The sequence below is a fragment of the Sceloporus occidentalis genome, unplaced genomic scaffold (assembly GCF_023333645.1).
Source record: "Sceloporus occidentalis isolate IW3139 unplaced genomic scaffold, rSceOcc1.0.p SCAF_1, whole genome shotgun sequence".
In the NCBI taxonomy this organism is placed as follows: domain Eukaryota; kingdom Metazoa; phylum Chordata; class Lepidosauria; order Squamata; family Phrynosomatidae; genus Sceloporus; species Sceloporus occidentalis.
The window spans coordinates 215,081,888-215,099,598 of record NW_028316981.1 but is presented as its reverse complement, the minus strand read 5'-3'; the positions used below and the strand labels follow the sequence as shown (position 1 = coordinate 215,099,598).

The following is a 17,711-nucleotide window of genomic DNA, read 5'->3' as shown; positions in this document are numbered from 1 at the left end:
ATTGCTTCTCTGCCTTTTGGCTAAGATCAAGTGTAGTACCCTTAATAGCAAAGATTACTGAATGCAAAAGGAATACTGTATATGTGGCATTTCAGATGAGTTTGGTGGACATTTTCATCCTTTGTATGCCTCAGCTAGGAATGCTGCTGAGTTTTACTTCAGCAACATGTTGTAGTCAACTAGGTGTACAATCTGAGCCAAGAAAACTACATTTCCATAAAATTAGGAAAATTTACCAGACAGGTTCCAGACAACTCCAAATTGCAAACGAGTTTTGTTAAATAAATAAAACTGCATAGCTGACCAGACGAAAAATTCTCACTCCACATTGGACATGATGAATAGACAATGTTTGTGCAAAACTGTGTTGTTGTTGTTCTTGTTGTTGTGTTCCTTCAAGTAATTTCCAACTTATGGTGAACCTATGGTGAACATTGATTCAGATCCAGGTTCAGACCAAGGATTCACATCACGGTTCAGAGAAAGGATTCATATCAAGGTTTGTACCAAGGAATCAGATCAAGTTTCAGAGAAGGGATTCAGATCAAGTTTCAGACCAAGGATTCAGATCAAGGTACACACCAAGGATTCAAAGATTCAGACCAAGGATTCAGATCAAGGTTCACACCCGGTTTCATATAAGTGTAAGATTTCCTATAAGTGTAAGATTCAGACCAAGCATTCAGATCAAAGTTCATGCCAAGATCAAGGTTCAAACCAAGGATTCAGATCAACACGTGTACCAAGCAAGCCTTGAGATCAAGGCACGGACCAAAGATTCAGATCACGGTTCAGAACAAGGATTCACACAAAGGTTCAGATCAAATATTAAGTTCAAGAATCAGACCATGGATTCACTCAAATGATGAGAACAAGCATTCTGACAAAGGTTCAGACAATTCAGATCAAGTTTCCAACCAAGGACTCAGATCAAGGTTCATACTAAGGATTCACATCACGATTCACATGAAGGATACATATCAAGATTCAGACACAGGTTTCAGATCAAGGTTCAGACCAAGGATTCAGATCAAGGTTTGTACCAAGGAATCAGATCAAGTTTCACACCTAGGATTCAGATCAAGGTTTAGACCAAGGAATCACATCACGGTTCAGATGAAGGATTCATATGAAGATGCAGAAACAGGTTTCAGATCAAATTTCAGACCAAGGATTCAGATCAAGATTTCTACCAAGGAATCAGATCAAGTTTCAGACCAATGATTCAGATCAATGTACAGACCAAGGATTCAGACAAAGATTCAGACCAAGGGTTCAGATCAAGGTCAAGACCAAGGATTCAGACAAAGATTCAGTCCAAAGCTGCAGATCCAGTTTCAGACAAGGGATTCAGATCAAGGTCAAGACCAAGGATTCAGATCAACGTTCAGATGAAGGATACATATCAAGATTCACACATTGGTTTCAGATCAAAGTTCAGACCAAGGATTCAGATCAAGCTTTGTAGCAAGGAATAAGATCAAGTTTCAGACCAAGGATTCAGATCAATGTACAGACCAAGGATTCAGACAAAGATTCAGACCAAGGATTCAGAACAAGGTTCAGACGCAGGATTGAGATCAAGATTCAGACACAGGTTTCAGATCAATGTTCAGAAAAAGGATTCATATCATGGTTTGTACCAAGGAATCAGATCAAGTTTCAGACAAGGGATTCAGATCAAGGTTCAGACCAAGGGTTCAGATCAAGGTACAGACCAAGGTTTCAGACAAAGACATAGACCAAGGATTCAGATCAAGGTTTAGACCAAGGATTCAGGTTCAGGTTCAGACCAAGGATTCAGAACAAGGTTCAGACGAAGGATACATATCAAGATTCAGACACAGGTTTCAAATAAATGTTCCGACCAAGGATTCAGATCAAGGTTTGTACCAAGGAATCAGATCAAGTTTCAGACCTAGGATTTAGATCAAGGTTTAAACCAATGATTCACATCACGGTTCAGATGAAGGATTCATATCAATATTCAGACACAGGTTTCAGATCAAAGTTCAGACCAAGGATTCAGATCAAGGTTCAGACCCCGGATTCCGATCAAGGTTCAGACCAAGGATTCAGATCAAAGTTCATACCAAGATCAAGTTTCAGACCAAGGATTCAGATCAAACTTGTACCAAGCCTTGAGATCAAGGCACAGACCAAAGATTCAGATCACTGTTCAGAACAAGGATTCAAACAAAGGTTCAGATTAAGTATTCAGTTCAAGGATCAGACCAAGGATACACACAAATGATGAGAACAAGCATTCTGACAAAGGTTCAGACAATTCAGATCAAGTTTCTGACCAAGGATTCAGATCACAGTTCAGACAAAGGATACATATCAAGATTCAGACACAGGTTTCAGATCAAGGTTCAGACCAAGGATTCAGATCAAGATTTGTACCAAGGAATCAGATCAAGTTTCAGACCTATGATTCAGATCAATGTACAGAGCAAGGATTCAGACAAAGATTCAGACCAAGGATTCAGATCAAGGTTCAGACCCAGGATTCAGATCAAGGTTCAGACCAAGGATTCAGATTAAGGTTCAGACCAAGGATTAAGATCAAGCTTCAGACCAAGGATTCACATCACGGTTCAGATGAAGAATACATATCAAGATTCAGACACAGGTTTCAGATCAGTGTTCAGACCAAGGATTCAGATGAAGGGTTGTAACAAGGAATCAGATCAAGTTTCAGACCTAGGATTCAGATCAAGGTTTAGACCAAGGATTCACATCATGGTTCAGATGTAGGATTCATATCAGTATTCAGACACAGGTTTCATATCAAAGTTCAGACCAAAGATTCAGATCAAGGTTTGTACCAAGGAATCAGATCAAGTTTCAGACCAAGAATTTAGATTAAAGGTTCAGACCAGGGATTAAGATCAAGGTTTAGACCAAGGATTCACATCACGGTTCAGATGAAGGATACATATCAAGATTCACACACTGGTTTCAGATCAAAGTACAGACCAAGGATTCAGATCAAGGTTTGTAGCAAGGAATACGATCAACTTTCAGACCAAGGATTCAGATCAATGTACAGACCAAGGATTCAGACAAGGATTCAGACCAAGGATTCAGATCAAGGTTCAGACCAAGGATTCAGATCAAGGTTCAGACCAAGGATTCAGATCAAGGTTCAGACCCTGGATTCAGATCAAAGTTCAGACCAAGGATTCAGAGAAAGATTCAGACCAAGGATTCACATCAAGGTCAAGAGCAAGGATTGAGACAAAGATTCAGTCCCTAGCTGCAGATCAAGTTTCATACAAGGGAGTCAGATCACGGTCAAGACAAAGGATTCAGATCAAGGTTAAGACGAACGATACCGATCAAGATTCAGACACAGGTTTCAGATCAAGCTTCAGACCAAGGATTCAGATCAAGGTTTATACCAAGATCAAGTTTCAGACAAGGGATTCAGATCAAGTTTCAGACCAAGGATTCAGATCAAGGTACAGACCAAGGATTCAGACAAAGATTCAGACCAAGGATTCAGATCAAGATTCAGACGCAGGTTTCAGATCAAGGTTCAGACCAAGGATTCATATCAAGGTTTATACCAAGATCAAGTTTCAGACAAGGGATTCAGATCAAGTTTCAGACCAAGGATTCAGATCAAGGTACAGACCAAGGATTCAGACAAAGATTCAGACCAAGGATTCAGATCAAGGTCCAGTAAAGATTCATATAAGATTTCCAATAAGTGTCATATTCAGAACAAGCATTCAGATCATACCAAGATCAAGTTTCAGACCAAGGATTCAGATCAAACTTGTACCAAGCCTTGAGATCAAGGCACGGACCAAAGATTCAGATCACGCTTTAGGATTCACAGATCAAGTATTCAGTTCAAGGATCAGACCAAGGATACACACAAATGATGAGAACAAGCATTCTGACAAAGGTTCAGACAATTCAGATCAAGTTTCCGACCAAGGATTCAGATCAAGGTTCAGACCAACGATTCAGATTAAGATTCAGACCAAGGATTCATATCAAGGTTCAGACCAAGGATTCAGAAAAAGGTTCATACCAAGGATTCTTATCAAGGTTCAGACCAAGGATCATATAAGATTCATATAAGTTTCATATAAGATTTCCAATAAGTGTAAGATTCAGAGGAAGCATTCAGATCAAGGTTCATACCAAGATCAAATTTCCCACCAAGGATTCACATTACGGTTCAGACCAAGGATTCATATCAAGATTCAGACCAAGGATTCATATCTAAGTTTGTACCAAGGAATCAGATCAAATTTCAGACAAGGGATTCAGATCAAAGTTCAGACCAAGGATTCAGATCAAGGTACAGACCAAGGATTCAGACAAAGATTCAGACCAATGATTCAGATCAAGGTCCAGTAAAGGTTCATATAAGATTTCCAATAAGTGTCAGATCCAGACCAAGCATTCAGATCATACCAAGATCAAGTTTCAGACCAAGGATTCAGATCAAACTTGTACCAAGCCTTGAGATCAAGGCACGGACCAAAGATTCAGATCACGCTTCAGGATTCACACAAAGGTTCAGATCAAGTATTCAGTGCAAGGATCAGACCAAGGATACACACAAATGATGAGAACAAGCATTCTGACAAAGGTTCAGACAAATCAGATCAAGTTTCCGACCAAGGATTCAGATCAAGGTTCAGACCAACAATTCAGATTAAGATTCAGACCAAGGATTCAGATCAAGGTTCAGACCAAGGATTCAGAAAAAGGTACATGCCAAGGATTCATATCGAGGTTCAGACCAAGGATCATATAAGTATAAGATTCATATAAGGTTCATATAAGATTTCCAATGTGTAAGATTCCCATGAAGCATTCAGATCAAGGTTCATACCAAGATCAAGGATCATACCAAGGATTCACACAAATGAAGAGAACAAGCATTCTGACAAAGGTTCAGACAATTCAGATCAAGTTTCCGACCAAGGATTCAGATCAAGGTTCAGACCCCGGATTCAGATCAAGGTTCAGACCAATGATTAAGATTCAGACCAAGGATTCAGAAAAAGCTACATACCAAGGATTCATATCAAGGTTCAGACCAAGGATTCAGAAAAAGGTTCATACCAAGGATTCATATCAAGGTTCAGACCAAGGATAATATAAGATTCATATAAGGTTCATATAAGATGTCCAATAAGTGTAAGATTCAGACGAAGCATTCAGATCAAGGTTCATACCAAGATCAAGAAACCTTGTTCTGAACCTTGATCTGAATCCTAGGTCTGAACCTTTATATGAATCCTTTGTATGAAACTTGATTTGAATCCTTGTTCTGAAAAATGATCTGAATCCTAGGTGTGTACGATATAAATCCTTGGTATGAACCTTTATATTAATCCTTTGCATGAAACTTGATCTGAATCCTTGTTCTGAACCTTGATCTGAATCTTTGTAATGAACCTTGATCTGAATCCTGCGTCTGGACGTTGATCTGAATCCTTATTCTGAAGCTTGAATTGTTTTTCTGGACCTTGATCTGAATCCTTGTTTTGAACTATCTGAATCCTTGGAATGAACCTTGCTCTGAATTGTTTTTCTGAACCTTGATCTGAATCCTTCATGTTATCATTATCTGAATCCTTCTAATGAACCTTGATCTGAATCCTTGGTCTGCACCTTGATCTGAATCCTTGCTCTGCACCTTGATCTGAATCCAAGGTCTGAACCTTTATATGAATCCTTTGTATGAAACTTGATTTGAATACTTGTTCTGAAACGGGATCTGAATCCTAGGTCTGGACCTTGATCTGAATCTTTGGTCTGCACCTTAATCTGAATCCTGGGTCTGAAACTTATTCTGAAACCTTGTTCTGAACCTTGATCTGAATCTTTGGAATGAACCTTGATCTGAATCCTGGGTCTGGACGTTGATCTGAATCCTTATTCTAAAGCTTGAATTGTTTTTCTGAACCTTGATCTGAATCCTTGTTTTGAACAGTATCTGAATCCTTGGTATGAACCTTGATCTGAATCCCTGTTGTGAAAGCTGATCTGAATCCTTATTCTGAAGCTTGTATTGTTTTTCTGAACCTTGATGTGAATCTTTGGAATGAACCTTGATTTGAATCCTGGGTCTGGACTTTGAACTGAATCCTTATTCTGAAGCTTGAATTGTTTTTTTTTAACCTTGATCTGAATCCTTGCTGTAAACATTATCTGAATCCTTCTATGAACCTTGATCTGAATACTAGGTCTGAACCTTTATATGAATCCTTTCTATGAAACTTGATCTGAATCCTTGTTCTGAAACGTGAATTGAAACATATGTCTGCATGATATGAATCCTAGGTCTGAACCTTTATATAAATCCTTTCTATGAAACTTGATCTGAATCCGTGGAATGAACCTTGATCTAAATCCTGCGTCTGGACGTTGATCTGAATCCCTATTTTGAAGCTTGAATTGTTTTTCTGAAACTTGATCTGAATCCTTGCTTTGAAAATTATCTGAATCCTCATAATGAACCTTGATCTAAATTGTTTTTTTGAACCTTGATCTCAATCCTTGGTGTTAACATTATCTGAATCCTTCTAATGAACCTTGATCTGAATCCTGGGTCTGCACATTGATCTGAATCCACTATCTGAACCTTTATATGAATTCTTTATATGAAACCTGATCTGAATCCTTATTCTGAAACGTGATCTGAATCCTAGGTCTGCACCTTGATCTGAATCCTTGGTCTGAACCTTTATATGAATCCTGGGTCTGAAACTTATTCTGAATCCAAGGTCTGAACCTTTATCTGAATCTTTGGACTGAACCTTGATCTGAATCCTGCGTCTGGACGTTGATCTGAATCCTTATTCCGAAGCTTGAATTGTTTTTCTGAACCTTGATCTGAAACCTTGGTGTTAACATTATCTGAATCCGTCTAATGAACCTTGATCTGAATCCTAGGTCTGCACATTGATCTGAATCCACTAACTGAACCTTTATATGAATCCTTTGTATGAAACTTGATTTGAATCCTTGTTCTGAAACGTGACCTGAATCCTAGGTCTGGACCTTGATCTGAATCCTTGGTCTGCACCTTGATCTGAATCTTTGGCATGAACCTTGATCTGAATCCTGCGTCTGAACGTTGATCTGAATCCTTATTCTGAAGCTTGAATTGTTTTTCTGAACCTTGATCTGAATCCTTGATTTGAACATTATCTGAATCCTTGGATTGAACCTTGATTTGCATTGCTTTTCTGATCCTTGATCTGAATCCTTGGTGTTAACATTATCTGAATCCTTCTAATGAACCTTGATCTGTATCCTCGGTCTGCACCTTGATCTGAATCCTAGGTCTGAACCTTTATATGAATCCTTTGTAATAAACTTGATCTGAATCCTTGTTCTGAAACGTGATCTGAATCCTTGGTCTGCACCTTGATCTGAATCCTTGGTCTGCATCTTGATCTGAATCCTGGGACTGAAACTTAATCTGAATCCTTGTTCTGAACCTTGATCTTAATCCTAGCTCTGAACCTTTATATGAATCCTTTGTATGAAACTTGATTTGAATCCTTGTTCTGAAACGTGATCTGAATCCTAGGTGTGCAAAATATGAACCCTTGGTCTGAACCTTTATATGAATCCTTTGTATGAAACTTGATTTGAATCCTTGTTCTGAAAAATGATCTGAATCCTAGGTGTGTACGATATAAATCCTTGGTATGAACCTTTATATTAATCCTTTGCATGAAACTTGATCTGAATCCTTGTTCTGAACCTTGATCTGAATCTTTGTAATGAACCTTGATCTGAATCCTGCGTCTGGACGTTGATCTGAATCCTTATTCTGAAGCTTGAATTGTTTTTCTGGACCTTGATCTGAATCCTTGTTTTGAACTATCTGAATCCTTGGAATGAACCTTGCTCTGAATTGTTTTTCTGAACCTTGATCTGAATCCTTCATGTTATCATTATCTGAATCCTTCTAATGAACCTTGATCTGAATCCTTGGTCTGCACATTGATCTGAATCCTTGCTCTGCACCTTGATCTGAATCCAAGGTCTGAACCTTTATATGAATCCTTTGTATGAAACTTGATTTGAATACTTGTTCTGAAACGGTATCTGAATCCTAGGTCTGGACCTTGATCTGAATCTTTAGTCTGCACCTTAATCTGAATCCTGGGTCTGAAACTTATTCTGAAACCTTGTTCTGAACCTTGATCTGAATCTTTGGAATGAACCTTGATCTGAATCCTGGGTCTGGACGTTGATCTGAATCCTTATTCTAAAGCTTGAATTGTTTTTCTGAACCTTGATCTGAATCCTTGTTTTGAACAGTATCTGAATCCTTGGTATGAACCTTGATCTGAATCCCTGTTGTGAAAGCTGATCTGAATCCTTATTCTGAAGCTTGTATTGTTTTTCTGAACCTTGATGTGAATCTTTGGAATGAACCTTGATCTGAATCCTGGGTCTGGACTTTGAACTGAATCCTTATTCTGAAGCTTGAATTGTTTTTTTTGAACCTTGATCTGAATCCTTGCTGTAAACATTATCTGAATCCTTCTATGAACCTTGATCTGAATACTAGGTCTGAACCTTTATATGAATCCTTTCTATGAAACTTGATCTGAATCCTTGTTCTGAAACGTGAATTGAAACCTTATGTCTGCATGATATTAATCCTAGGTCTGAACCTTTATATAAATTCTTTCTATGAAACTTGATCTGAATCCGTGGAATGAACCTTGATCTAAATCCTGCGTCTGGACGTTGATCTGAATCCCTATTTTGAAGCTTGAATTGTTTTTCTGAAACTTGATCTGAATCCTTGCTTTGAACATTATCTGAATCCTCGTAATGAACCTTGATCTAAATTGTTTTTTTGAACCTTGATCTCAATCCTTGGTGTTAACATTATCTGAATCCTTCTAATGAACCTTGATCTGAATCCTGGGTCTGCACATTGATCTGAATCCACTATCTGAACCTTTATATGAATTCTTTATATGAAACCTGATCTGAATCCTTATTCTGAAACGTGATCTGAATCCTAAGTCTGCACCTTGATCTGAATCCTTGGTCTGAACCTTTATATGAATCCTGGGTCTGAAACTTATTCTGAATCCAAGGTCTGAACCTTTATCTGAATCTTTGGACTGAACCTTGATCTGAATCCAGCGTCTGGACGTTGATCTGAATCCTTATTCCGATGCTTGAATTGTTTTTCTGAACCTTGATCTGAAACCTTGGTGTTAACATTATCTGAATCCGTCTAATGAACCTTGATCTGAATCCTAGGTCTGCACATTGATCTGAATCCACTAACTGAACCTTTATATGAATCCTTTGTATGAAACTTGATTTGAATCCTTGTTCTGAAACGTGACCTGAATCCTAGGTCTGGACCTTGATCTTAATCCTTGGTCTGCACCTTGATCTGAATCTTTGGCATGAACCTTGATCTGAATCCTGCGTCTGAACGTTGATCTGAATCCTTATTCTGAAGCTTGAATTGTTTTTCTGAACCTTGATCTGAATCCTTGATTTGAACATTATCTGAATCCTTGGATTGAACCTTGATTTGCATTGCTTTTCTGATCCTTGATCTGAATCCTTGGTGTTAACATTATCTGAATCCTTCTAATGAACCTTGATCTGTATCCTCGGTCTGCACCTTGATCTGAATCCTAGGTCTGAACCTTTATATGAATCCTTTGTAATAAACTTGATCTGAATCCTTGTTCTGAAACGTGATCTGAATCCTTGGTCTGCACCTTGATCTGAATCCTTGCTCTGCATCTTGATCTGAATCCTGGGACTGAAACTTAATCTGAATCCTTGTTCTGAACCTTGATCTTAATCCTAGCTCTGAACCTTTATATGAATCCTTTGTATGAAACTTGATTTGAATCCTTGTTGTGAAACGTGAATTGAAACCTAGGTGTGCACGATATGAACCCTTGGTCTGAACCTTTATATGAATCCTTTGTATGAAACTTGACGTGAATCCTTGGTCTTCACCTTGATCTGGGTCGGAAACTTATTCTGAATCCTTGTTCTGAACGTTGATCTGAATCTTTGGAATTAACCTTGATCTGAATCCTTCGTCTGATCGTTGATCTGAATCCTTATTCTGAAGCTTGAATTGTTTTTGTGAACCTTGATCTGAATCCTTGATTTGAACATTGTCTGAATCCTTGGATTGAACCTTGATTTGCATTGTTTTTCTGAAGCTTGATCTGAATCCTTGGTGTTAACATTATCTGAATCCTTCTAATGAACCTTGATCTGTATCCTCGGTCTGCACCTTGATCTGAATCCTAGGTCTGAACCTTTATATGAATCCTTTCTAATAAACTTGATCTGAATCCTTGTTCTGAAACGTGATCTGAATCCTTGGTCTGCACCTTGATCTGAATCCTTGGTCTGCACCTTGATCTGAATCCGGGGACTGAAACTTAATCTGAATCCTTGTTCTGAACCTTGATCGTAATGCTAGCTCTGAACCTTTATATGAATCCTTTCTATGAAACTTGATCTGAATCCTTGTTGTGAAACGTGATCTGAATCCTAGGTCTGAACCTTGATCTGAATCCTTTGTCTGCACCTTGATCTGAATCCTGGGTCTGGACGTTGATCTGAATCCTTGTTGTGAAACGTGATCTGAATCCTAGGTCTGGACCTTGATCTGCATCCTTGGTCTGCACCTTGATCTGCATCCTGGATCACAAACTTATTCTGAATCCTTGTTCTGAACCTTGATCTGAATCTTTGTAATGAACCTTGATCTGAATCCTGCGTCTGGACGTTGATCTGAATCCCTATTTTGAAGCTTGAATTGTTTTTCTGAAACTTGATCTGAATCCTTGCTTTGAACATTATCTGAATCGTTGGAATGAACCTTGATCTAAATTTCTTTTTGAACCTTGATCTGAATCCTTGGTTTTAACATTATCTGAATCCTTCTAATGAACCTTGATCTGAATCCTGGGTCTGCACATTGATCTGAATCCACTATCTGAACCTTTATATGAATTCTTTGTATGAAACTTGATCTGAATCCTTATTCTGAAACGTCATCTGAATCCTAGGTCTGCACCTTGATCTGAATCCTTGGTCTGAACCTTTATATGAATCCTGGGTCTGAAACTTATTCTGAATCCAAGGTCTGGACCTTGATCTGAATCTTTGGCATGAATCTTGATCTGAATGCTGCGTCTGGACGGTTGTTCTGAATCCTTATTCCAAAGCTTGAATTGTTTTTCTAAACCTTGATCTGAATCCTTGATTTCAACATTATCTGAATCCTTGGAATGACCGTTGATTTGCATTGTTTTTCTAAACCTTGATCTGAAACCTTGGTGTTAACATTATCTGAATCCTTCTAATGAACCTTGATCTGAATCCTTGGTCTGCACCTTGATCTGAATCCTAGCTCTGAAACTTTATATGAATCCTTTGTATGAAACTTGATTTGAATCCTTGTTGTGAAACGTGATCTGAATCCTAGGTGTGCACGATATGAACCCTTGGTCTGAACCTTTATATGAATCCTTTGTATGAAACTTGACCTGAATCCTTGGTCTTCAACTTGATCTGAGTCCTGGGTCCGAAACGTATTCTGAATCCTTGTTCTGAACCTTGATGTGAATCTTTGGAATGAACCTTGATCTGAATCCTGGGTCTGGACGTTGATCTGAATCCTTATTATGAAGCTTGAATTGATTTTTTTGAACCTTGATCTGAATCCTTGCTGTAAACATTATCTGAATCCTTCTAATGAACCTTGATCTGAATACTAGGTCTGAACCTTTATGTGATTCCTTTCTATGAAACTGGATCTGAATACTTGTTCTGAAACGTGAATTGAACCTAGGTCTGCATGATATGAATCCTAGGTCTGAACCTTTATATAAATCCTTTCTATGAAACTTGATCTGAATCCGTGGAATGAACCTTGATCTAAAACCTGCGTCTGGACGTTGATTTGAATCCCTATTTTGAAGCTTGAATTGTTTTTCTGAAACTTGATCTGAATCCTTGGTGTTATCCTTCTAATGAACATTGATCTGAATCCACTATCTGAACCTTTATATGAATTGTTTATATGAAACTTGATCTGAATCCTTATTCTGAAACGTGATCTGAATCCTAGGTCTGCACCTTGATGTGAATCCTTGTTCTGAACCTTGATCTGAAGCTGTGGAATGAACCTTGATCTAAATCCTGCATCTGGACGTTGATCTGAATCCCTATTTTGAAGCTTGTATTGTTTTTCTGTAACTGGATCTGAATCCTTGCTTTGAACATTATTTGAATCCTTGGAATGAACCTTGATCTAAATTGTTTTTTTGAACCTTGTTCTGAATCCTTGGTGTTAACATTATCTGAATCCTTCTAATGAACCTTGATCTGAATCCTTATTCTGAAGCTTGAATTGTTTTTCTGAACCTTGATCTGAATCCTTGTTTTGAACATTATCTGAATCCTTGGAATGAACCTTGCTCTGAATTGTTTTTCTGAACCTTGATCTGAATCCTTCGAGTTATCATTATCTGAATCCTTCTAATGAACCTTGATCTGAATCCTTCAAATGAACCTTGATCTGAATCCTTCCTCTGCACCTTGATCTGAATCCTTGAACATTATCTGAATCCTTGGATTGAACGTTGATTTGCATTGCTTTTCTGAACCTTGATCTGAATCCTTGGTGTTAACATTATCTGAATCCTTCTAATGGACCTTGATCTGTATCCTCGGTCCGCACCTTGATCTGAATACTAGGTCTGAACCTTTATATCAATCCTTTGTAATAAACTTGATCTGAATCCTTGGTCTGCACCTTGATCTGAATCCTTGGTCTGCACCTTGATCTGAATCCTGGGACTGAAACTTAATCTGAATCCTTGTTCTGAACCTTGATCTTAATCCTAGCTCTGAACCTTTATATGAATCCTTTCTATGAAACTTGATTTGAATCCTTGTTGTGAAACGTGATCTGAATCCTAGGTGTGCACGATATGAACCCTTGGTCTGAACCTTTATATGAATCCTTTGTATGAAACTTGACCTGAATCCTTGGTCTTCAACTTGATCTGGGTCGGAAACTTATTCTGAATCTTTGTTCTGAAAGTTGATCTGAATCTTTGGAATGAACCTTGATCTGAATCCTGGGTCTGGACGTTCATCTGAATTCTTATTCTGAAGCTTGAATGGTTTTTCTGAACCTTCATCTGAATCGTTGTTTTGAACATTATCTGAATCCTTGGAATGAACCTTGATCTGAATTGTTCTTTTGAACCTTGAACAGAATCCTTGGTGTTAACATTATCTGAATCCTTCTAATGAACCTTGATCTGAATCCTTTGTCTGCACCTTGATCTGAATCCTTTGTATGAAACTTGATCTGAATCCTTGTGAAACGTGATCTGAATCCTAGGTCTGAACCTTGATCTGAATCCTTTGTCTGCACCTTGATCTGAATCCTGGGTCTGGACGTTGATCTGAATCCTTGTTGTGAAACGTGATCTGAATCCTAGGTCTGCACCTTGATCTGAATCCTGGGTCACAAACTTATTCTGAATCCTTGTTCTGAACCTTGATCTGTATCTGTGGAATGAACCTTGATCTAAATCCTGCGTCTGGACGTTGATCTGAATCCCTATTTTGAAGCTTGAATTGTTTTTCTGAAACTTGATCTGAATCCTTGCTTTGAACACTATCTGAATCGTTGGAATGAACCTTGATCTAAATTTTTTTTTTAACCTTGATCTGAATCCTTGGTGTTAACATTATCTGAATCCTTCTAATGAACCTTGATCTGAATCCTTGGTCTGCACCTTGATCTGAATCCTAGCTCTGAACCTTTATATGAATCCTTTGTATGAAACTTGATTTGAATCCTTGTTGTGAAACGTGATCTGAATCCTAGGTGTGCACGATATGAACCCTTGGTCTGAACCTTTATATGAATCCTTTGTATGAAACTTGACCTGAATCCTTGGACTTCAACTTGATCTGAGTCCTGGGTCGGAAATGTATTCTGAATCCTTGTTCTGAACCTTGATGTGAATCTTTGGAATGAACCTTGATCTGAATCCTGGGTCTGGACGTTGATCTGAATCCTTATTATGAAGCTTGAATTGATTTTTTTGAACCTTGATCTGAATCCTTGCTGTAAACATTATCTGAATCCTTCTAATGAACCTTGATCTGAATACTAGGTCTGAACCTTTATATGAATCCTTTCTATGAAACTTGATCTGAATACTTGTTCTGAAACGTGAATTGAAACCTAGGTCTGCATGATATGAATCCTAGGTCTGAACCTTTATATAAATCCTTTCTATGAAACTTGAAATGAATCCGTGGAATGAACCTTGATCTAAAACCTGCGTCTGGACGTTGATATGAATCCCTATTTTGAAGCTTGAATTGTTTTTCTGAAACTTGATCTGAATCCTTGGTGTTATCCTTCTAATGAACATTGATCTGAATCCACTATCTGAACCTTTATATGAATTGTTTATATGAAACTTGATCTGAATCCTTATTCTGAAACGTGATCTGAATCCTAGGTCTGCACCTTGATGTGAATCCTTGTTCTGAACCTTGATCTGTATCTGTGGAATGAACCTTGATCTAAATCCTGCGTCTGGACGTTGATATGAATCCCTATTTTGAAGCTTGAATTGTTTTTCTGAACCTTGATCTGAATGCTTGTTTTGAACAGTATCTGAATCCTTGGTATGAACCTTGATCTGAATCCTTGTTGTGAAACGTGATCTGAATCCTACGTCTGGACTTTGATCTGAATCCTTGGTCTTCACCTTGATCTTAATCCTGGGTCTGGACGCTGATATGAATCCTTATTCTGAAGCTTGTATTGTTTTTCTGAACCTTGATGTGAATCTTTGGAATGAACCTTGATCTGAATCCTGGGTCTGGACGTTGATCTGAATCCTTATTCTGAAGCTTGAATTGTTTTTTTTGAAACTTGATCTGAATCCTTCCTGTAAACATTATCTGAATCCTTCTAAAGAACCTTGATCTGAATACTAGGTCTGAACCTTATTATGAATCCTTTCTATGAAACTTGATCTGAATCCTTGTTCTGAAACGTGATCTGAATCCTAGGTCTCCACCTTGATCTGAATCCTTGGTCTGAACCTTTATATGAATCCTGGGTCTGAAACTTATTCTGAATCCAAGGTCTGGACCTTGATCTGAATCTTTGGCATGAATCTTGATCTGAATGCTGCGTCTGGACGTTGTTCTGAATCCTTATTCCGAAGCTTGAATTGTTTTTCTAAACCTTGATCTGAATCCTTGATTTCAACATTATCTGAATCCTTGGAATGACCGTTGATTTGCATTGTTTTTCTAAACCTTGATCTGAAACCTTGGTGTTAACATTATCTGAATCCGTCTAATGAACCTTGATCTGAATCCTAGGTCCACTATCTGAACCTTTATATGAATCCTTTGTATGAAACTTGATCTGAATCCTTGGAATGAACTTTGATCTGAATCCTGCATCTGGACGTTGATCTGAATCCTTATTATGAACCTTGAATTGTTTTTCTGAACCTTGATCTAAATCGTTGGTGTTAACATTATCTGAATCCATCTAATGAACCTTGATCTGAATCCCTCTAATGAAACTTGATCTGCATCGTGGGTCTGCACCTTGATCTGAATCCTCGGTCTGAACCTTTATATGAATCCTTTGTATGAAACTTGATCTGAATGCTTGTTCTGAAACGTGATTTGAATCCTAGGTCTGCACGATATGAATCCTAGGTCTGAACCTTTATATGAATCCTTTATATGAAATTTGATCTGAATCCTTGGAATGAACCTTGATCTGAATCCTGCATCTGGACGTTGATCTGAATCCTTATTCTGAACCTAGAATTGTTTTTCTGAACCTTGATCTAAATCCTTGGTGTTAACATTATCTGAATCCATCTAATGAACCTTGATCTGAATCCCTCTAATGAAACTTGATCTGAATCCTTGTGCTGAACCTTGATCTGAATCATAGGTCTGAACATTTCTATGAATCCTTTGTATGAAACTTGATTTGAATCCTTGTTCTGAAACGTGATCTGAATCCTAGTTGTGCACGATATGAACCCTTGGTCTGAACCTTTCAATGAATCCTTTGTATGAAACTGGATCTGAATCCTTGTTGTGAAATGTGATCTGAATCCTTGGTGTGGCCCTTGATCGGAATGCCTGGTCGGCACCTTGATCTGAATCCTGGGTCTGGACGTTGATCTGAATCCTTGTGCTGAACCTTGATCTGAATCATAGCTCTGAACCTTTATATGAATCCTTTGTATGAAACTTGATTTGAATCCTTGTTCTGAAACGTGACCTGAATCCTAGGTGTGCACGATATGAACCCTTGGTCTGAACCTTTATATGAATCCTTTGTATGAAACTTGATCTGAATCCTTATTCTGAAACGTCATCTGAATCCTAGGTCTGCACCTTGATCTGAATCCTTGGTCTGAACCTTTATATGAATCCTGGGTCTGAAACTTATTCTGAATCCAAGGTCTGGACCTTCATCTGAATCTTTGGCATGAATCTTGATCTGAATGCTGCGTCTGGACGGTTGTTCTGAATCCTTATTCCAAAGCTTGAATTGTTTTTCTAAACCTTGATCTGAATCCTTGATTTCAACATTATCTGAATCCTTGGAATGACCGTTGATTTGCATTGTTTTTCTAAACCTTGATCTGAAACCTTGGTGTTAACATTATCTGAATCCTTCTAATGAACCTTGATCTGAATCCTTGGTCTGCACCTTGATCTGAATCCTAGCTCTGAAACTTTATATGAATCCTTTGTATGAAACTTCATTTGAATCCTTGTTGTGAAACGTGATCTGAATCCTAGGTGTGCACGATATGAACCCTTGGTCTGAACCTTTATATGAATCCTTTGTATGAAACTTGACCTGAATCCTTGGTCTTCAACTTGATCTGAGTCCTGGGTCCGAAACGTATTCTGAATCCTTGTTCTGAACCTTGATGTGAATCTTTGGAATGAACCTTGATCTGAATCCTGGGTCTGGACGTTGATCTGAATCCTTATTATGAAGCTTGAATTGATTTTTTTGAACCTTGATCTGAATCCTTGCTGTAAACATTATCTGAATCCTTCTAATGAACCTTGATCTGAATACTAGGTCTGAACCTTTATGTGATTCCTTTCTATGAAACTGGATCTGAATACTTGTTCTGAAACGTGAATTGAACCTAGGTCTGCATGATATGAATCCTAGGTCTGAACCTTTATATAAATCCTTTCTATGAAACTTGATCTGAATCCGTGGAATGAACCTTGATCTAAAACCTGCGTCTGGACGTTGATTTGAATCCCTATTTTGAAGCTTGAATTGTTTTTCTGAAACTTGATCTGAATCCTTGGTGTTATCCTTCTAATGAACATTGATCTGAATCCACTATCTGAACCTTTATATGAATTGTTTATATGAAACTTGATCTGAATCCTTATTGTGAAACGTGATCTGAATCCTAGGTCTGAACGTTGATCTGAATCCTTGTTCTGAACTTTGATCTGAATCTTTGGCATGAACCTTGATCTGAATCCTGCGTCTGAACCTTGATCTGAATCCTTGATTTGAACATTGTCTGAATCCTTGGATTGAACCTTGATTTGCATTGTTTTTCTGAACCTTGATCTGAATCCTTGGTGTT

General features: G+C 38.1%; 1 pseudogene; it reads left to right on the top strand.

Annotated features, from left to right (window-relative positions):
- On the top strand, positions 1–165 carry LOC149323381 (U2 spliceosomal RNA; annotated as a pseudogene).
- The last annotated feature ends 17,546 nt before the right edge of the window (positions 166–17,711 follow it).